The sequence below is a fragment of the Onychostruthus taczanowskii genome, unplaced genomic scaffold (assembly GCF_017590055.1).
Source record: "Onychostruthus taczanowskii isolate IOZ18803 unplaced genomic scaffold, ASM1759005v1 scaffold4, whole genome shotgun sequence".
Lineage (NCBI taxonomy): Eukaryota > Metazoa > Chordata > Aves > Passeriformes > Passeridae > Onychostruthus > Onychostruthus taczanowskii.
In genome coordinates, this window is record NW_024501459.1 from 4,841,662 (window position 1) to 4,864,351 (window position 22,690).

General features: G+C 39.6%; 1 protein-coding gene across 6 annotated transcripts in view; it reads left to right on the forward strand.

Moving 5' to 3' along the window:
- FAM110B (family with sequence similarity 110 member B) overlaps positions 1–22,690 on the forward strand; it is a 113,668-nt gene that overhangs the window by 47,191 nt on the left and 43,787 nt on the right. For 3 of the 6 annotated variants that reach the window (XM_041413030.1, XM_041413032.1, XM_041413033.1), the window contains exon 1: positions 5,095–5,206. The exons of the other annotated variants lie outside the window; for them this stretch is intronic. The gene's annotated coding sequence lies outside the window, so the exon portion shown is untranslated. Of the gene's footprint in view, positions 1–5,094; positions 5,207–22,690 lie in introns of those variants that run through there. 6 annotated transcript variants of the gene reach the window in all.

Below are 22,690 nucleotides of genomic sequence, written 5' to 3' on the forward strand. Positions count from 1 at the left end.
AGTTTGAGGTGGCTGCTGAAATATGGTATAGATTTGAAGAAAACCTTGCACTGGAGGAAAAAGTGGATGGAACTTGAGGAGGAATGACAAGTTGACTTCATTATGGAGACGTGTTGGGCGGCATGTTTCAGGGTGATGTGAAGTCTTTTGCATGACCTTTTGTTTGGGACTTGTGTGTTCTTAGGAATAGAATAATACTGCGTTATTATTCCCCTTTTGGTTTTTTGTCTGAAGTGCAAGAGCTCAGCATAGCAAACGTCTTGCAGGCTTCACTTCAGATCCTTTTATGCCACAGGCATCAGCAGTAGGATGAAACACATCTCGCTGACAGCTGACCTGCTCCTCCCCTGGCTCTCCAACGTGGCAGTGATGGACTGGTGTCATCATTTCAGTCAATTAGGGCTCTGCATGTAGGTCTGCTAGCATGTAGGTCTATGGGGGCGAGGGATGGTGATGCGCCTTGGAATGTGGGCGTGGGGGATTTTTTTGTTTGGTCTTACTATGATTCTGAGATAAAAGTGAGTAAGAATGCTATAGCAAATAGTTTGTAGGGATCAATCTTTGTGCTATCCTGCAGTGAGTCTCTGGCATTAATATAGAGACATCTCTGCCTGTTATTAAGCTTACAGAGGAGTTGTATATCTGGGGTCTTTATGGATATAATGAGCATATTTGAAAAAAAAAAAGCTTGAAGTTCCAGGTTATCTGTCCAACTTGAAAACATGATTGATAGCATTGACAAATGCACACATGTGGACAGGTAACTGTTTGATTACCAATCACAATTGGGGCAGTCCAAGAAATGTCCTTGTGCTACACAAAATAAAAATAAGTTTGTTCATGCTGAGTGCCAACCTCAAGGCATTTGTGAATTCCAGAGGAAAGTTTTATTCTAGGACCATGTTTTATTTTCCTCCACAAGTGATGATGATGAGTGATGAGTTTGCCACCAACTGGCAGACTTCCCATATACTTGCTAGGAAAGGAAAGAGCTCAGCAAATAGCTATTGTGAAATCAAAGGTTATTTTCAAAAGAAAAAGAAAATAATGGTAGATAAATTTATTTGGGAAGGAAAACTGGAATGTAGAAAAATTAGTGGAAGAAAAAATTGTCCCCTTATCTTTTAAATTGTGTGAATGTCAGAACTACCATCCAAAAATCTTGAGATTTTGTTGTTATGTAAACATAACCATGGGATGGTTTAACTTACTTCTAAAAGTCTAATGAATGCATCAAGCCAAGTGAAATATTCATTAGAGTAATTGGTTTAGTTCAACCTCTCAAGGCTACAGCTTGGAAATACACACACTATTGCCTTTAGAAATGCAGCATGTTGATTCACCAGCCATTTTGCTCAACTCATTTTCATTCCATATGCTTACTATACTTTGCAAAATCTAATTAAGTAACTGAGGTTACAGTTTGCAAGCAATATTTGATACATTCTTAAGCCAAAGTGTAAGTGGTATCCAGAGTAAAACCTGTTCAGTTGCAAGACCCATCAGAAATTTTTAAGATATTCTTGTATTAAAACAATTGGATATTATCACTTACACAAGTGATAATAATATAGTAAAAAGTTATTTGTTCCAAAATAGTAATCTGTTTGTTAATTCACTTCGATATGCCTAAATGAAGTGTAAAATTCATTAATGTGCTAGCTAGACAGTTTTCACTGTAGGAAGCTGCTTTTAGTGTCATATGATGAATTCATCATACTCTCATAGGTTTTCCTCTCTCCTCCCCTCTGTGATGGGCATCTGCCTCCGACCATATGGTTTTAGAAAATTTTAATTGAAATTCTTCTGTCAAGGAGCTGAGCTAGAGAAAACCTAACTTGCTTATAATTGCTAAAAATGTTGTAGAGACCTTCTGTTTCCATGCGGAGGATCAGGAGCTTGAAGCTTAGCACAGGCGGGTAGCTTGTGCCAGGGACAGGCTTTTGCTTTCGATGAAAAGTCTGCCGAATATTGGCCAACTTGTGTACCTTTCACAATTTCTTCATTTCCAACAGAGACTTGCTGGAGTCTCTTGTGACTGTGTCCTCACGAAACCTGTGTTCTCTGGGATCTGATGAGTCTCTTGTGACTGTGTCCTTATGAAACCTCTCTTGGCTTCTCTTGCTGGCGCATGTATAGATGGCTCTATCCTGTCACAGGTCCAGTGCATGGTCCAGGTGCTCGTGTACCATCACCATGGGTGGCAGGGCAAGCTGGTGCAGCTCTGCATCGTCCTCAGTTGGAGTTGTAGCCATCTGCCATTACCAAACGTGGGTTCTTGTGAATGACCACTGACTCTAAATGTTAGCCCCGCTGTGCAATTCCCCATATCTTCCTGACCCAGCATCTCGTCACGATGGTTAAAAGCGAGTGTAAAATTTGCCACAGGCATCGGCACTCTTCTGGCTGATCTGCAAAGCTAAGCACAGAGGTTTAGTGAGTATTGATTCTGCCGCAGAGACAAATAGGTGTTTCTTGAAATGCACCTTTGCAGCTGTTTCTGTGTCCTTCAACTACCGCCGCTACCATGATGTTTTAAAAAAGGAAGCAACTTTTGGAATAAAACCCTGCTGCAATGGTATGTTGAGAGTGTGCTGCCAGGACAGCCCTTACTGGGGCTGTGGGTGAATGCCTTTGGAGCCAGCAGCTCTGTGGGAGGAGGCAGAGGCTGGCTGCCAGGGAACTGTGCTGGAGCTGAACAGGGTGAAGCAGTGAGGGCTTGGGGAGCTGCTGGGCAGAGGGGGGACACACATATAGGCTTAGCAGCTTGTATGGGAGGGAGCCAAAACTGAGAGTCCCATAGCAGCTGAAGCCTGGTTAGTTCAGTCTTTTTGGTCATTTTTTCAAGTGTCATATGTGCCTTGGTGGTTTGTGAATGGGGATTAGGTTAAAAGAATGGTTTGAGTCTCTTTGACTTTAGTTTTTTTCTGTGTTTGTGCTTCTTTTTTCTTAGCATTACAAATAATCAGAGGACTAGGGTAAAGACTTTTATTGGTCTCATTCTCCTGTTGCTACCTTTGGCAAAACGTCATTAGAAAAATAACATTTTGGATCTGATCATCAAATCATTGTGCATCTTTTTCATATGCCTCTTGAACTCTTCCAATTGAGTTTTTAACCCCTCTCCTGCCTTTCTTAATGAAATACATAGTTTCCTGGTTTCAAGCAGTATGGCTGAGAAACTTGGAATATTCCATGGTATTTTAAAGAAGCACAGTTTATAAAAATTGATGAGCTTCTTAGATGATGTAATCTAAAAATAAAGGCTTAATAAAACAACCTTCTTTTATTGAAACACAAAACTTAATGTTGACTGAACATTGAATCAAAGAGTAAAATGTCACTATTCCTGCATTTCTTTTTTTTTATTTCTAGCCATATATAGCTTTGAGAATATTATTCTTACAGCAATGAAGTCTACTTCTAGCACAGAGCAACTCTTTATGAGCAATTTTCACTGTCAGATTAAGAAAGCTATGACATAGCTATTTACATATTGCCAGTAAATATGGTCTTGCACTGTTATCACATTGAGATCTTTTTCCATTAGCAAAATTTTATATAGTACCAAATATAATTTTTGTACTGAAATAAGTACAATAGCTAGAAAGTGTTTATAGACAGCCTTTAATATCATGCTCTTGGACTGTGCCTGATACTGTATGGTGCTGGTGATAAGAGTAAAAAATTAGGAAAAATGCCAGTGTGGGCACAGTGGAATTCATTATTGCAGTGGGGTTCAAGATCTTGCTAGTATAATGTTTATGGATATGGTTTATGTGTAACTTAGTGAAACATATTAAAAATGCATTGTAGTTTGTATATGCATAATGCTGTAGCATTATGATATTTTTGTAATACCAGTCATGAAAAATGTACTGTATCTTACAATAGAGAGCTGGCACCACAACTGGTTTTTCTGATTGTCAGGCTGTGTATTTCCATCTTGTCACTGATGTTTGAAAACTGTTTGGTCAGTGTAGAGCTTAGGTGATTATATGAACCATGTGGGAGCAGGAAACATCTGAGGAGTGTTTTTTTTCTGTTTGTGCTAAACAGAGTGAGGATTAATTGAAGTGTACTACCAAGGAAGACTAAACAAGCGTCTGTATCTTTTTGTCCTGATTATTTACCTGATGTTGTAAAAGTTCCCAGCATCTTTGAAATACACAACGTTCTCTTGGATCATAACATTCCTTTGTTTTGTGAACTTATTTGTAAAATAAGCATAAGTAAGGACTTGGTTGTGTTAGTTCCCCATACATCTAAGTAGTCTTTGCTCATGATAAGCGTTTCCCAAATGACTTAAGTTGTTTTGGATAACGGCAAAAATTTCCTTGGCATTTGCACCCTCGCCTCATGAAAGCTTAGTTAGGACTTTATGTGCCAAGGCACACAGAAGCCCTCTGATCGTCTGGGTGTCCGCCCACGGGTAAATGTAAAGGACAGAGGGGGTCCTGTTGACTTCTGTGGGGCTGCTGTGCACTGAAAGTGTGTGTGTGCTGCCTCGCTGATCTGAGGTCCCCGTTGTAGCCTGTGCAGTAATGCACAAAAGCTGAGATCTGCTCTGCGTGGTGCTGGCAATGTGTATATTCAAAACAAGAATTCCTGCTGGCTGAACAAACAGCTTCGTTTTATGGTCTCCTTAAAACAGACCTAGCAAACTACAAGCGGTCAGCTTCTCAACGGGCACTCCTAAATAGATCCTGCTTTTCAGAGATGGAGACAAGCCCCCTCATAGGTGAATCACTCAGCAAAACAACAACAGCACCGCAAAACGCCAGCCGGGGATTTCACGGTGCCGCACGCAGACAAACAGCAGTCCCAGACACTGATGCTGCGGGCTGCAAGGTGTGATCGGCCGGGCTGTGTTTCCTCGGGTGCCTCGGCAGCCCTGTGCTCGGCGAAGGGCTATAATTAGATTAGCAGCCTGCTCAGCAGCGCTGCCAGCCTGCGAGCCTCAGCGAGCATGTGCTGGATTCTGCATGTGCCTCCCGCTTATTGGCGGCCGGCGTTGCTGCCTGCCGGTTTGATAGGTTTCCCCAGTAATCTTTATGCTGCATTACAGACATAGATACAGAGGTACTGCGTGCATGCAACGGGAGAGGTGCTCAGCTTGTAGCGTAAAAGAAAGCCCACAGATGAAAGGCACTGGTCTTTGTTGCAAAGCGTCAGTACTTAAGGACTGCTAGCTGGGAGCGGAGAGGTCAGTGAAGGAGTTTTACTTGGTGGTAATTACTTTCAGGTCTTTATCTCTCCGGTAAAACAGTCATGCATGAAATGAATACTGTTAATCATGTCATCTGTTTAATTTGATCTTGCTTTCGTTAATGTCATGTATACTCCGGTGGGAGAGCCATCAGATTACAAAACATATAATTGGAGTGGGTTCAGTTCAAAAATAGAGCGTATTTATATGAGAATATTGCTTTCATTTGAAATTTTGAGCCTGTGCATGAGAGTGATTTTACTGGTTGCCTTTTGTTATGCTAATAGAAATATTTCTTTTATTGGAATGTTTTCTGCCGAGCAACTGAAGTAGAGCATTTATAACTATTAGCATATGAAGATAAATCTGTAAATATTGATCAGTTTAAAGAATAATTTTGTGAAGTATTCTTTAATATGATCACAGCAATAACTATCTTGATGGTTCTCTTGCAACAAGGTAGAGGGATGAGGAGTATTATGCTATTGTTCTTTCAACAAAGATGCTGGAGCCTTCATGTTTGGGTGGATTCTTTGTTTCATCTACTGGCTTTTATTTTAAGTGGCTTTCAAAATGAAAGTGAAGCTCTTCAGCCTGGTAGATTTCAATATATCCTTTGCTTGCACATACATGTATTTTGTACGTATTTATTGTTCTCAAAGGCTGAATTTTGGCCCAAAGCCTTGTTTATTGTGAGAACTGCCTTCAGCAGTAGAAAGAAACTAGATCTATATATGCCAATCTTTTCATCTGTGAGTCTGAGACTATTACAGTATTTATCATAGCTTCATACTCATTTGAGTTGTTTTCATACTTGACCTACGCATCAATTGATCACAACTTTTCCTATAAAAAGCATGCATATTTAACGAAAACATTCTGCAGTGAAAGCTGTTCAGAACAAAGGAAAGCAAGCATAAAGTATTTTTTAAAAAAGTCTCATAATGTAAGCATGACTCATTTGATGAGTTTTGAATATTAAGGCTGACTGGTGAGACTTCAGAGTTAATGCCCTTGTCTGTGTCAGACTCCAGAGCCCACATGAACTTGTGTATTAAGTCACCAGTCATCTGGCTGGCTGCCTGCCACCATGCGTCCAAGGTATGAGTAGATTGTCTCAGCCAGGATCAGAAAGGTGTTAGGAACAGGAGCTATTTTGGTATTAGTCTTCATTCTTCCCTCTGCACTTATCCTTGAAGAGGTTCTTTCTACTGTGTACACCAAAGTAAAATTTTGGTTGTTCCCTTTTAAAGCATGTGGTGTGAAACTGTGTTGCCTTCTGAGTAGATACCCTCAACTGTGAGCATTTATTCAGTTGCCAACTCTATATGGCAGTGGGTACAGCAAAGGCACATTCTTTATTATTTGTGATTGTATATTCAGATAGAAGAGTATTTGGGAGGTTTAATTACAGCTGATGTGTAACAGTTGAAGTTTTGCTGTTGACTAAAACAGGTAACTTGATATCTATTTTAGTCAAGAGCAAGTTGTTTTTTCATATTCCAGGAGCTGTTTTTGAAGTTGTTTTCCTTTAGGCAGACTTGGAAAATGGCATTTTTGAATTGTGACAGTTAAGCCTGGACAGGGAGGACTCAGGATGTGAAGGCATGTTATTCTTGATCTGTTCCATATTCCCTCATTGCCCCAAGTTACCAACCAAAAGTGTTTTAAAGATGCTCTAAGGTGATTTATGCCTTCTGCCTTATTTTACAGAGGATCACCTTAAGTAATTTTTCTATGTTTTTATAACCTTTGCAACAGCATCCCATGAAGGAGTGACTGAAATCAATGTTAGTAGTAAAATGTAGAAGGTAAATATCCTCATCTGAACCATGTTTACCATATCCAGACGAGTGGGTTTCTGAGAGAGGAGAGGCTGTTGTTTTCTACTCTATGTATTAGGCTATTCTCATTTGTAAGCAGCATAAAGTATGTCTGGGAAAACACCATAAAAGTTATCATATTTTTTGGTGTTGGATACAGGTAATACCACCACCCACAGGAACTGAAGTGATGCACCAGCAGCTGTTCAGCTATTTTGCCTCCAGAAAGAGCTGTGATGATCTATACAAGCATCACAATTAAACAGGACAGAAGTGAAACTAGAACTGGTGACCTTGTAGTTTAACTTTGCAATAGCTTAACAGCAAGGAATATGCCACTTTGTTATTGCTTCATTTTGTAACAACCTCATTTTTCTTCTTGGTAAACTAAGAAAAAAAAATTGAAGCAACAGTTTGTGTGATTACTCTATAAAAAGTTGACATCCTTGTTGCTATAAGCATATTTTAACTATAACCAGTGTATTGCTCCAGGAAATTTCAACACACTTCAGATTATTATCAATGAGATTTTGTATTCAAGCTTTGTCAGGGATTCTCATGATGTAAAATATGTTAATTATTCTTTTGTTAGGAGATGTATGCATTGCATGTTTGTTATGTGCCTCTGTGAGCTGTTCTCATTTCTGATGTGTTACCTGTAGTTAAATCTCTTCCTTTGTTATGTGAAAAGGAAACTTTTTTCCTAACAGGAATAGAGTATGTATGTGTACATACAGATGTGTGGTAAAGACACAAAAGTATGTTGTAAAAATCAAGATCTCAAGTGTTTAATTTATATATGCAGGTAAACATGTATAAATACATATATATTTTCTACCATATAACTCTAACATATGTTTGTGTAGAAAACACTTTCAATGTCATACCAGTATTGTCATAATAAGCCAGTAGAAATACTCTTGGAAGAGTAATGTTAGAAGTACCAGATTTGGCTGCTGGCTGGAGATGGAATATATGCAGTAATCAGAGTGGCTGTAATAAACAGTGCTGCACTAGCTCTTCCCTTTTAAGATATTATGTCCTTTTACTGCTATGCATATAAGTGAATTTTGCATTACTTAAACCCTTACCAAGTCTAAAGGGGAAAGATGATACTTAAGGTTAATGCATTTTTTTTGTAGCCCGTTAGCAATGAAAGAGATACTCCAGAAAAAGTCGTAAGGATTTAAAGTATTACCACAGTGTTTATTTTGCAGGATTTGTACTTACATGCCTTACAGTTTTTAAGTCGAGTAGCAGCCAGTGATATATGCATAAAGGTTTATATTAGACTAAGAAAAGGGACATTGTCCCCTAAAGCTCCTTTATGATTTTCCTCTGTTTTTGGAGCCAACTCAAGTTATCACTTTGCTGATGAAATGACTGTCTGCTTAAATGGTCGAGACATTCTATAAATGCCCATTTATAAATGCTTATTATAACACTTTGAGAGTTCACAGGAAATCAATAGCCTGTTTTCTGTATTTTGTTGAGTGAAGATCATTTCATTCTTCAAATCTGAAGACTGTTGGGCTGGGTGAAGATGCAGGATGAGTCCTCTCAGTGCATCAGCTTGGGAAGGCCTTATTGTCATGACACTCTTCCCACACTGATGCACCAGCACTGTTTTATGGGATCCAAAATGTTCCTTGTATGCAGACAGCTGTTGCTCCAGTTCAGGGACATGTGTCCTCCCGTGCCCTGGCACAGGAGAGCTGGTGGCAGAGAATGTCTGCCCTGCCCTGCCTTCCCCTCCTGCAGGGCTCTTTGCCTAGCACAAGTTACCCTGGGGACCAGCCATGTGGATTTAGAAACTGGATGAATGAAATATGTCTAGCTTTGGGCAGCTGTGTGTCAGAAATTTGCAATGTTAAGAGTAGAATTGTGTTTTATAGAGCAGGAAGTGAAAGTGGCTCTATTTTGCAGTTCTCTCAACAGTATGGTGAATTAAAAGCAAAATGGATTTTTTTTTTTACAATTAATCTCCTGTTGTGGTTAATTTAAATTGTTCTTAAATGTATTACCTGCAGTATTAAGTGTGACTTGATAGATTAAATGCAGAATACAGCCAGCAAATAGTAATCCTGGATGCTATTGTCTGCATAATCCTGGTAATGAGATTCCTGTCTTAATTTCACGTTGTCTTTCATGGATGTGCTTCAGCCACTTGTAGACACAAATATTTGCTGCATCTTTCCATGAAGCACCTGAGGCTTCCAACCCCAATCCTCACTTTGTATATATGTCATTTTTAAGCATTAATTGTCTGTGCCATAACAGATGTTATTTGGGTTTGTGCCCTGTTGTGTAGCTGTTGTATATTGTTGCATATACTGGTTTATTAATTGAAATAATATATATACACTGATGATGATCCTGTGGCTGTCTACATATTTGGCTGCTTATCTGTTGGCTGTTGTAGAATAATTTTACTGTGTCATCCATACTTTTCTGAATGTGTGTAATAGAAAAATCTCAATTAATGGCAAAGAAGGATATTAAATTCATTAGGTTTTTTTTAAGAAAGCTTAACATTGTGAAAGTTGGTAGAGTAAACCAAAGGTTTTTCTACTTCCTGATTAGGAAGTCTATAAAAACAATGCTTAAGAAAGTGATGCAATGTGTGAGAAGACTTGTACATGTTATTAGTGCTGTTTAACTGGAGAGAAATGTGAATACCTAGATTTGCAGTGGTAGTCACATTTTCACAAGTTTGTGAACATTTGGCTCTTTCATCTATTTTGGGTTCTCTAGAGTCCATGGATATAAGTGTTTTTTTTTAAGATCTGGTTTTGTATATAATCTTACTGAAGGAGAGCTGTTAATACAATGTGGTGTGTTAGCATTTAATACAAAAGCACAATGTGATGATACAGTGTCTATGCCAAAATGTTTCCTGCCTGGATAATCTAGGCAGAAGAAGGCTAGAGTGGAAGGGAGAAACAGAGACAATAAAGATGAATTATCTTTTATGTGACCACAAACTGTGGAGTTGCAAGGTAGACTGAATAGTCTGTGCTTTAGGATTATAAACCATCACTGCAAATGTCTTTACAAAGAGTGAAAAATATAAGATCAGTGTAACTATTCCTGTCTATACAGTACAAACTTCCCGGGGTAAGGATGATTTCCTTCTGTCTCAATGTCATAATTGTCATTGGATATTTTGGGCATTGCAGTCATCTGGAAATGAGTGTGCAGCTTTGTATTTCTACTGTGACATTACAACAGCAGTCTAGTCAGAAGATGTTTGAGGGATGTGATAAATTATATCCCTTCCTCTTCCATTTCTGTTACATCAGCCCTACTGTAATCCATGGTTCTGTGCCATGTGGTGTCCCCTGTTTTCCTTTACTGTATTGTGGAGTGTAGAGGTTGCTATTTTGGCCCCTAGCTCTCCAGGGACTGGGTAAAGTCTGGCAGGAGTTGTGCAACTGCTGTAAATTTGCTGTGAAACACAGGTAGCATGTAGGATGCAGCAGAAGAGGAATATGATGATGTCATTACCCTCCAGTGTTTTGCTGCTTCTTCTTTCTCTTCACCACAATTCTCCTCTCCTTGCTGCCACCACCTTTCTAAATTTGTCTGCTCCATTTTCCCATTTAAATCTACTCTTCTCTTTTACCACTTTCTCCAATCCCTCTTTCTGCAATTCAGTTTTTACCTGTCAATCAACCTTGGGCAATTTGACATCTTTGCAGCCACCTCCCCCTTTTTGGGAGGTGAATATCTGTGCTGCTGTCAGCTGGGGTAGTTGAATTTCTTCCCAGTGGCTGGTATGGGGCTGTGTTTTGGATTTGTGCTGAACACAGAGCTGATAACACAGAGGTGTTTTTGTTATCACTGAGCAGGGCTTGCACAGAGCCAAGGCCTTTTCTGCTTTTTGTGCTGCCACACTGGTGAGGAGCTGGGGGTGCATGGCAGGGTGGGAGGAGACACAGCCAGGACAGGTGACCCCAACTGACCAAAGGGATATTCCAGACCTTGTGGCATCATGTTCAGTATAGAAAGGCAGGGAAGAAGCAGGAAGGGTGGATGATGGAGCTTTCCAAGTCACTGTTGGATGTGATGGGGCCCTGCTCTGCCAGGGGTTGGCTGAACACCTGCCTGCCTATGGGAAGCAGCAAAGTAATTCCTTGGTTTGTTTTCCCTATTTAACTGTCCTTACCTCAACCCATGAGTTTTCTAGCTTTTACCCTTCCTATTCTCTCCCTGATCCTGCTGAGTGGGAGAGTGAGAAAATGGCTGCTGACTGGAGTCAAACCACAACAATATCCAAAAATATCACTTATGCAGAGGTGCCCAAGGACGGCACACAGGTGAAGAATGTAAGTTGTCTTACCAAAGATCCTTGATTTTTTAAGTTATTATGTATTTATTTGTTGGAGCAAGATGTCCTTGACTCCTGCTTGGAAAGCTCGTTCTGACAATACAAATTGTGCCCCTGACCTTTTCAAGTCTGACAGATCTGCTTTTTTTCTCTCAGCCAGTTACCTCTTTACTGAAAGCAAGCATCTCTGTTCATCTTCCTGTCATCTCCAGATCAGGCCTTTCTCGAGTGATTTATGAGCTTTGCTGACCACTTTCTGCAAACAGGGCTCTTTTTTTGTCATGCCTTCATGCAGGTACCTCCCACCAGCTGTGTTTCTGTAAGAGCTTGACCCAGGAGCTGCTTCTGCTCCTCCAGCTCTTCAAAGGTGTCTCAGACAGTTGTGGCACATTACTGACCTGAATTTTGACAGCTTTACTGGTGCCTGCAGGTCTCCAAGATGCGTGGGTACTTAACTGCCTTAAAGTCACATTTATTTTGCTCTTCTTTTGCTGGCACTTGGCATGTTTGCCACACTGGGTGCCTAAAGGATACTGCCACAGGCTGTCCACTGGGAAGAGGGTTTTCAGACTGCCTTCATTAAATCCTCACAGAAAAACAGCCAAGCAGATGATGCTGCTATCCTGTGGTAAAGTATGCAGGATTTGGGTTCTTCATCTGTAGTGTGACTTGATGAGAACCATGATATGTGTAGAAAAACCGGGATGCTTTTTTACTATCAACTCTGATTTTGAGCTCCCTAAAGAGACAGAGTTTCTGCAAGTATTTTCTCTTTCCTTTTGCTACAAAACAACCTATACTTTCATATTTTATTTCAGCATGAGGTACTGAAGCCTAAATTTGCAACTCTGAAGCCTAAATTTGCAACAAAAACATGTCTATAACTAACTCTTAAAACACATCCATTCTTAGAAAACATTACAGATACTAAATCCATCTGGTGTTGAATTACCATTGATATTTTTTCATAACTACTCTTCTAGCTTTGTGGAAAAATAGTTCCGGAAGCATTAGAATCCTACGCAGTGCTTTTTTTTTTTTTTTTGCTTTTTTTTTTTTTTTCTTTCTGTGCTTTTCACTAAAATTAATTATGAAATTTTCAGTGTGTATCAATACCTGATTGGGAGGAGTAAAGAACATGGAGCCTTCTCAGTGGTTTTCCATGATAGGACAGGAAGCAACAGGCACAAACATTTGCCTGAAATACAGGCATAAATATTTGCCTGAAATAGAGGCAATTCCATTTAAAAGTAAGCAAACGCTTTTATACTCTGAGGATGATCAAATGCTGGCACAGGTTACCCAAGAGGTGGTGAAGTCTTCACCCTTGGAGATTTTCAGAACTCAACAGAGATGTGGTCCTGGGCAACCTGTTCCAGGTGGCCCTGTTGTCAGCAAGGGCTTGAACTGGACAGGCTCCAGAGGTGCCTTCCAGCGGCAGCAGTTCTGTGATTCTGCAACTAGAAGTCTCCAAACAGCAGACCAAGCAGGGCTTGGAACTCTAGGCAAGTTGTTGGGTTTTTTTAAAATATATTAATTCTACAATGCAAATAGTATAACATTTTATAGCTGGGTATACCCTAGGTATGAGTGTACACATGTATAGGTGTATATACACCTACCTATTTCTCTCTCCAGTGCAAACATACTTGAAAACTAGGACAAGCTGGAGAATATCAGAGATGGAAAAGAGAGGAGTAGAATGTTTATATATATATATATATATATATATTTTTTTTTTTTTTTAATAATCTAATGTAATTTCATACAGGCCACACATGCTTTATGCAGTCATTGTTGTTTTTTAAAAAAAATGCTGGATAAAATTGCTTTAAGGAAAGCTTTATTTTTATTCTATGATTTCTCTTGGGCACTACTTATATGTAATTGCATCTTTGTTCTGGTGCACATTGAGTGTAAGTAGGCACAAATTCTCCAGGAGGAGATCTGGAGGAGAGAAAGCAGAGAGCAAAAGGCTTTGGGTCAGAAGAGGGAAGTTCACCTTCAGCTAGACTTCTCTTTCTCAAAAAGGTAGCTCCAAATTAAGCAATAAAGTTGGCCTGAGTTTATGTGTCTATATAGAGTACTCAATACTTTGGATTTTTAAAAATATTTTTTGGAGTCCTACATGTGCATAATTATGGCTTTGCTGGTATTCAGTCCTATTTCTGCAGTCCACAGCTGTGTCTGGGTGTCTTATGGTGCTCTTGAAAACTAGAAAGCTGGACAAGGCTGCTAAAATTACATGCAGTATCTTGGCATATAGGTGATCCTGGGGGGTAGTGTTGGAGGAAGCTGTCTGAGAGCATCCTTTGTAGCATGAATTGGATACTTTGTGGGGAAAAGGAGACACTTGCACAGTTCTTCATCATGTCCCTTCAAAACTGTGAATCTCGCCTTATAGTATTGATGCGTTTTCTTTCTCCTTTTCAACCCACATTAAAGTCAATCTTCCCCTTTAAATGATGACCAATATGTTGTTTTTGTGTGTATCTTGGCCAAGATAGGTGACAAAGCATTCAGACTTGAGGTTTTATATATAAGTTGAGAAAAACATCTTTCTTCCCATAAGGATTTGGATTTTTATTTAAGTAAATGGCAATGCCAAGTTCTCCCTTCTGACTCCTTCTGGTCAAATGTGGTGTGGGGTTTAGTTTTTCCTGCTTGTTCATAGGTCTTGAAATAACTTCTTAGAAATGCACTTGCAAAAATAACAACAGTAATAATAAAATCTGTTTTGAAGATGAAAGAAAACCAAACTTTGGTACTAAGAGCTTGCTTGGGTCCGTGTTTCACCACCAACTTCAATCACAGCTACTAGAAAGTTTGGAACTATTTTTTTGATTAATCTGATAAACCTTTTTAATCCTTATGAACTGTACCATTAATATTAGTTTAGCATTTGTGAGTTTTACACTTGAATAGATTACTTTCTTGGGTCAGTGCAGTTGTCTTTTGAAAATCATTTAGATTCAACTCCACTGGTAGTGAAGTTGTCTTGTCAGGTATCACAAACATGCAGGAAGAATGAATGGGTTTGCACTGACAGCTCCAGTCTCCCTTCCCTGCTTTTCTTTACCTCCTTGCCTGTGTGTTTTTGATCATCCCTTCCTCTCTCTCTGTCCTCCAGACCCTTTTCTTCCCAAATCTGTAGTGCTCATGTTTGCTATGATTTTTCAGTTTCAGTTTTCAATGTTAGGCCATTTGAAGCAAGAAAAAGTCCTGTTCATATTTTAAAGTGTGAAACTCGCTTTTCATTTCCTTTTCATGATATATCTGGAAATGTTCACATGTATGATGTGACATCCTTCAGGGACCTGCCTGTGATTGAAGCTGTCCTGCAAGTCAGAGGCAGCTGCCAGCAGTGAATGGGCACAGGCTGTCAGCAGTGTGACTGTTGCCTTTTTGCATGGTTCTGCCCTTCCAAACTCCACAGGAAGAGACAATGGAATTGTTAGAAGTTCCTGTTCAGCTACTTGGAGCATTTCCATGGTGTTCCCTGAGGAAGGGTTTGCTTGGATTTTACTGGGTTTTCTTTAGGAACTTGGTATCAGACCTTCAAAATGGGATTAGCAATAGAGCCTTCAACATGTACCAGGGTGTGAGTTTCCTGCTTTTCCTTACAGCTGGAAAGGACTTTTCATTAAGTGTGGAGATGTTGGATGAGCCCTGCTTTTAGGATGTTTCTTCCCAAAGCCTGCCAGTTTGAGGATTCTGTCACACCAAGCCCAGTGGTGGTGAAACAATTGCAAGTTCCACCAAGCTAGACTTGCACCAGGGGCTTTTGTGTAGAGCAGTGTGACAGAGGTGGGACTTCTTGAGATTGTTCCAATATTTGGTTTCTTTCAGCCATGGCTCTGTTCCATGCACTGGTGCATCACTGCCCTTGCTCTGCTATGGAAAAATTTGGAAGCTCTGAGTGTTTTTGTAAAGAGGAGAGAAACACAGCTATGGTGATGCCTTTGGGGACTCCATTTGAGTTTTGTCTTCAAAATGAAATTGTTTATTGCATTTAGAAAATAAGTAGCTAAGACTAAGAAGCAGGTGGATGAGGTTAATTTTTACTAGTTTATTTCAATTTTTACTGGTTTATTTCAATTTTTTACACTTGTTGAGAAGTCAGATGGCCCAGTTACTAATGCAGAACTGATACAGCCTCAAAAAAAGTAATTGCATTTTCCCTTCTCAAAGAGAAAAACCATGCTAAGTGTAATTTTGTTTCAGTCCCTATTGTATCTAGCATGATTTTAGCTTGGTTTTGGGATCCAGGGGGATTTCCTTATTTCACATAAGCTGTCACCTGAGGTGATTTGTACTTCTTTATATGTACTCTCCCTTGAAACTGAAGTCCTTAAATATTCTACCTAAATTTTGAATGCTTGTATTGCCTTTGATATAGTTAGATTAAAACTTTTATTTCTATATAGATGTGGGGTTTGTCTGTATAATTTTTAAGTACATGAGAACAGGGTTAGCATTAATCTCCCTTCTAAGTTGTCCTCTGCTTAGCTGGAATCTTTAATTTGCTTTCAGAGCCTTTTAAACCCCTGAAGTGTCCCAATATTTCTTGTCAATAAAGGTCACTTATCTTGTGTAGGAAGTGCAATTTCTGTCAAGTTAGTCTACAGGAGAGCCTTGTGCCTTAAAGGAGTCTTTGTGATGATCTTTCCAGACAAAGCAGCACTTAAACCACTTCCATAATTTTTCCATAAAGTAAAAATTCTGCAATCCTCTTGAATCAGAAATATTCAAGAGGATTGCAGAATATTCAAGATAGATTTTCTTCCTGTCTCAAGCATGTTAATCTTCTATAATAATAATAATAATGAAAGACGGAGATGTAAACAAAAGCAGTCATCACCACATACCAGAACGGTGGAATAAAAACTGACCAGTCCTTCCTACCCCTATTTTATTTTTTCAAAGGCCCTCACAAGGAGGGAATGCCCATATATTGAAGATTTTCCTGGTACACCAGGATGTAGTGTACTAGGAAAATCCTGTTGCCACATGTCTGAGATGCAGGCTTCTCTATCTGCCCATGCTATAAAATCTGCCATCCGTGTGTCTTATCCTACTACTGAAGTATTCTGTTGTAACTTTCCTAGCTGGATGAAAGCAGCCTTGTCCCACTTACATCAATGCTGAATATTGCTTGAAAAAGCATTTCCCAGAGCCTGTGGCTTTGATCATATCATCTGGCTTTACATCTTTTGTTGGTTCCTTCTTCTCTGTTGTACCCAATATTGAAACTCTTGGTAAGATATCCTAACCTTATCCGTCATCTTCTATTAATTACCAAAGTTTTTGGTTTCTTGTCTCCATAATGCCATCCTAAGTCACCTCGTTGTTACACTTTCAAACACTAATCTTTGTGCTTTGTTTTACATCCTTTGTTTTACATCCTTTCCACCTGGGAAGAGCTAATACTGTTTAAATAAATTCAGTGTGCTCCACTGTTCTTTTAATTTACCTAGTATCAACAGGCAATCTTGCAAAATGAGTATTAGTAACATTTCAATTAAGACCTAGAAAAAGACCTTTTCAGAAGGACCTTTGTTTGTGTTTGCATTGCATCTGCAGAATCATATCTGCCAGGAAGAGTTTTCTGTGCAGATGATAGGCAAAGGCTTGTAATGCAACAGAAACTTGCTGTGGTGTCACTGATTACAGAGAACAAGTCTAGTCTAGTGGCATTTCTAGGTGAATGGATTTGTCTGCAATGAGAAATGTCATCAGTTGCAAAAGCAAATTTTCCTGGGAAGGAAGATAACGTATAATGTTAATACAAGAGAAATTAAATATTAAAAAATAATGAAAAAAAAATCCAATTCTTCGTGGAGCTATTTGGGATTGAAGGTACTAAAGAAACTCTGGAGCTATTTGGGATTGAAGGTACTAAAGAAACTCAGTATGTGTTTTCTGGGGCTTCCTAAAATGATTTGTGCATGTCTGGTGGCTGTGGGAGCAAAGGGAGACATGTCATTTTGGAAGACTTGAGGGTTGCATTGTGGCCAGGCAGAGGGGATGCACCCTACCTTCAGGAGCCAGGAATTGCAATAATTATTGCACTTCTCTTCCACTGACTGTGTGCTTTTCTTTATGTACAAAACAGAGGTGACATGGCCAAACCCATCTCATTGTTCCAAGCATTAATTAACTCTCTTTAATGCTGTTCTGGAAAACCAGTGGGGGTTTTATTGTTGTCCTTTCAGGTTTGGTGGTGGGGTTTTTTAAAAGATGCCTGAAAGTCTTAAGGCCAGTTTTGTTTGCCAGATTGTTCAAAACTGTGCTGCATGCACTGGCTCCCAGTGGAGCCAATTGGCAATGCTAATGTGAGGTCACTGTGTTAACAAAAAGAGAAGAACAACCAAAGGGAAAAAGAAAACCACCCACCACTAAAGAACCCACAATCAAACCTATTTATTGAGGTCTTTACCTCTGTTTCCAGTGTTCACCTGGAAAAACACCTGTAAGTGCAGAGCTTTTAAAATCACTGGGGCACTGTTGAAAGGACTCAAAAAAGCTTCTGCACATTTCCTGTTACTGATATTTAGGAGATATTTTTTGCAAACAGTGCCTTTCTTAAGAATTAAGAAAGTATTATTTGATTTTGTTATACTGAGAATTACAAGCATAAAGAACGTAACAGGTCTCCTGGAGATGCCAAGTGAGTTGTTTGTGGAAAGCCATCACAAAAGTCCACTTGGTAGCACCACACTTTCATAAGTGAAAGTTACTGGTGATAAATTTGTGCAGATAAGTTTCAAAAAGAACTGGGTGCTAGTTTAAAGAAGGGAATGAGCAGAATAAAATTGAGGAATTTCCTGGTTTAAGGATTGAAGTACAGGAAACAAGATGCACGCTGAAATTCAGATGGACTCTGAACCTTTCTCTGTCTTAGAAACATGGTGGTCTGTTTCTTCTGGGTTTACCACAGGGTCAGCATTTTGTTGAAGTTATTTCAGTGTAAAGGTAACATGTGAGAGAAGCTCACAGTTGCCACCAAGGATCACAAAAACGAACAAAACCATTGGGGCTGGGCAATTCCCGGCTCTGGCCTGGACTGCAGTGGAGGAAGCTGGAACAAGCAGGGATCCATGAATGGCTCTTGCAGCCCCTTTCCCTGGGACAGCTCACCTCCAGGGTGGAATCCCTTTGACTGGGCTAAGCCAATCCCCTTGCCACAGTGCCAGTGCTGTCAGTGAAGAGAAAGGGGCAGGTGTGGGTATGGCTTCTCCAACACCTTGGGTGGTGGAGAGGGTCCTTCTCCCCTGCCAGCTGTGGATGGGACAGGATGCATGGCTTTTATGTGGCTGCAGTTTGTTGACTCCATTGCTGTCCTTGGAAAGCTGTTTCTGAACCCAACTCCTGTACTGGTTACAAATGGTTTAGTTTCCAGCATAAATTTTTACTTTTAGTTAGCAGTGTTTCCTATACTGATAATGTCAAACTTGTTGCACTGCAGTGTGGTGTGGTTTTTTTGTTTGTTTTTTATTTTTCCTCCATATGTACTCTTCTGTGGAGTGAAGCATTTTTAAAAAATAAAATGTTTTTTTTTTTTTAAATAAAATGTTTTTCCAGAATAGTTTGTATAGGTTGTATGCATCTAGTGGCAGTTTACAAAGGAGTGATGGAAGAGCCTTTGTTCCACATCAAAATCTGTGTATCCTCACATACATATATCTGTATCTATCTATATATAAAGTTTTAAAATATGAAAGCATTTGGCATGACAGTGGTGTCTGATCACAGAGGCCAAAGTTTTGTGCAATTTGGCCAGCGCTTCCCACCGAAACTGGTAACAGGTGTGGGAATTGCCTGCAATGGTCACTGCCTATGCAATTCATGGCTTGGGAAGAAACCTGGTCTCTGCCACGGGAGAGCAAGTTCAGGGACAGCTTTTCAATCTCAATTGCTTTTTAAGGCAGTCATGGTTTGTATGTGTGTGGTAACTGAGGAAAGGGCGTAGCTGGCATCTTCACAATTTAAAATCATCCCATTGCCAGCACATGGGTGCTTTGCTGTGCCTCTCTGTGCTTCTGGGCGTTTTGGAATGTGTAAGGAAGCAGGAGGGACACGCTGCTGTTGGGGCTGGGGCCATCCCGGGGCTGAGCCGGTGTGTTCCTCATGTGCCTGTCTGTGTGTTGAGAGGTGGGTGTGCCAGTCCATTGACTGAAATCTCATAAGGTTTGGTGCTAGTTGCTAAGCAACTGCAAACCGCTTCAAAACGGGATTTTTTTTCCTCACCCAAAGGCTGTTTTTGCAGCAGGTAGAGGAGAGGGGGAGTGAGGAGCACTGTGGGATGGCTGCCCAGAAGCCCCTCTCCTTCTTTCCACATGTGATGGCCCAGGTGATGGAGAAGGACCCAGGCTTGTACTGTGCTGCCCTTCCAAATTCACAACTCTTCCACTCTGTTACAGCAGTTTCTTTTTTTTTTTTGCCATGTACATAAATATTGCTCTCAACAAGAGAAGATGCTGCATTTTAAACATTCCTCTGACGAACAGCGAAATTTTCCAGTAAAACTTTGATGCTTTAAGGAAGAGAGTTGTGCAGCGAAGGGACATAACATGAGAGGTATGATGATGATGATCCAGAAGTGCTCTCCACCCTTAAAGGATGGGAATGCTCTCAGTGCAGTCATCATTGAAAATAACTGCAAGTTTTACACAACCCCGTCAGTTCACACACTATAAAAACAACCAGGTGTGTGAATTGTTTTAGCAGTTGGCATCCCATCTATTAAGTCATAAGTTCTACAGTTGGTATTTCCAATTATTTCCTATAAATGATGCCTTACGTGTAAGGATTATGTTCAAGTGATTGCAGCTTGAAATTGGTTGGTGTCTCATGCATTTTTATCACCAAAATACAATGTCCTCGTTGGCAGTAGCTTAGTTTTGGTATTTGATTTATTTTCAAGCACCTTACTTTTACAAGTCATGTATTGTTTTTTGGCAGAAAGGCAGCTGCTTGGCATTCAGAGCCACTAGTTTGCAGTAACAGTTGTTAGTTCTGGTCTTTATTGGTTTTTCTTTCCAATTAAGATGCAGCTGTTATGACTTCTGGAGTGAGGGAGGATTATTTTATCTAATGATGTAAATGGAAAAATCCTAAAGTAAGGATCTGTCCTTCAAAACAGTTGGGAAAAGACCAGGTTGTGAGGCCTCAGTGTTTAGTGAGAAGTACCCCAGGCTGTGATTTTTGTGACAAACTGCATAAAAAGATCTGGTGTTTCTTTTCTCATGTAAATGGAAGGGAATTAATGATTTGGAGAAGATTATCCTAAAGGATTTTCCACACTGCATCTTTTACAACATAATAGGGGAATGTACAATTGCTAATGCCTTTGAACTTGTTTTTTTTTGTGACATTTGGAGCATTTGCAGATATAGCGCTTTTGTACTTTTTAGGGAGTAAAAATGAGATTGTGGTATTTTTAACTTTTTTGCTCAGGTATGTGTTCAGTGCTGTATATGAAAAATCCCTGAGCTGCCTTTTGTTTTAGCTAAAAGCTGTAATCAGCAGAAGAGGAAGCCACACACACAAATCATTGCAGTGTATTGCAGACTGGACAATTCTGTTAAACAAGCCATTTCAAGTTAGGAAGTCAAGCAGGCTGAAGGTGAACAATGATTTGAGCTTTATGTGTAATTTCTCTTTGGTGGCTCATTCATGCATGTTTGTTTTTTGAAAAGATTGTAGTACACCCTTTCCCCAAACTCCACCCATACAGCAGAAAGTCACTTATACCTAAGTAAGTGCATCCACACTGGATGCACGAGTTAAACTGTTGCACTGTATATACATACACAGAGAGATTGTGTGTATGTACATGTGTATATATGCCACTACACACGTACATGTAGTATGTTTTGACTGTTGTTCTCCTTTATATCTTCCAGATGTGATTTTTTGGAAAGCTGGAGGTGGAGTGGGATGGGAATCCCATGGTACTCTCTCCTTTACTGTTGTTTCATGGGGCAAAGAAGATGAGAAGCAATTGTGGGCTCTTATAAGTCTTCTTGGAAGGACTTGCACAGTGTCTTTGCACACTGTTTCTTCCTTTTCCTTCAGCTTTCTGAAAGGAATATAAATTACATCAAGTTTCCTTAGTAGATTAATCAGATATGCTTAGGCATTATCTCTCAACTATAAATGGCAGTATCTTCTAGGAGAATAAAAACTAGTCAGCCAGACCAAAAGTAGGGAAGTTGGATATTTGATATATTCTCATACTAATAAGGGAGTAAGCATTCTTATTAATTTGCATAACAAAAATGTATCTAACTTGTCAAATTATTGAACTGAGAGATCGACTTAGAGCGTCAGTGCTTATTGGCAAGTGATACTGTAAACCAATACATCAAGCTCTTATTGACACAACCATAAATCAATGACTTTTATTTTCCTCTTTTGTTTCAACACAACAAGAGTCAGAAATAAGTTCATATAATCTCAATATTTTTTAAATTTTTCACTTTATAAAGAGCAAGACCACAGGAATGACCCAAGGAGGTTGTTGCAGTAGTCTTGTGATACCAAAAATATATAATTAGATAGTATCTCTTAATAGAAAATATCCAAAAACTAGTCTTCAGGATTTTAATTCAAATACTTGATGCTGTTTGAATAAAGACCATTGCATGAAGACTTGCTGGATAGATGTGGTTCCTTGTCCGCATGGGATCCTGCAGTGGCCCTTGTTGGTGAGGGCTGGCTGTACACAGAGAGCATTTATGGTGTTGGTTTTCTTTTGGAGATACAAAGAAACTCATGTGTTTAACAAATTTGTGTAAATGTAGGACAGATACTCTGGTCTGTGTGGATGTGATGACCGTGAAGATGATGTCTTTTGAACACTGAACTTTACATGAGAATGTTTTTAACTTGAGTATACTCAGTTTGAAGATTGTCTGATCAAGGATGGCAGGTTGACTTTTAGGGCATCCAGTGCCATTTAACATACCCCAGGGTATCAGAGACAGTGTGTTGGGCAGGATCCTGGTGTGTAAGGAGCTCTGAGAGGGAGATGCTGCTGTTTTAAATAGTATTGTGACAAGGAAAGAATGTCTTCTGTTTGTGAGCAGTCTGCAAAAGTTAAACCAGAGGTGGGGTGTTAAAACTTTGCATGCCTGGGAACTGAAACTATGACTACCTTTAGCAAGTCCTGAGAACTGATTTTTTTGCTGGTGGTGGTGATATTATTTCTGTTATTTATTCCTGCTTGATAAACAAAATAAATTCTTAACAATATTCTAAAAAGGTGTAGGAATAGTAAAAAAAATCATGAAGTTAAAAGAATGAAATACAAACAAAGGAAAA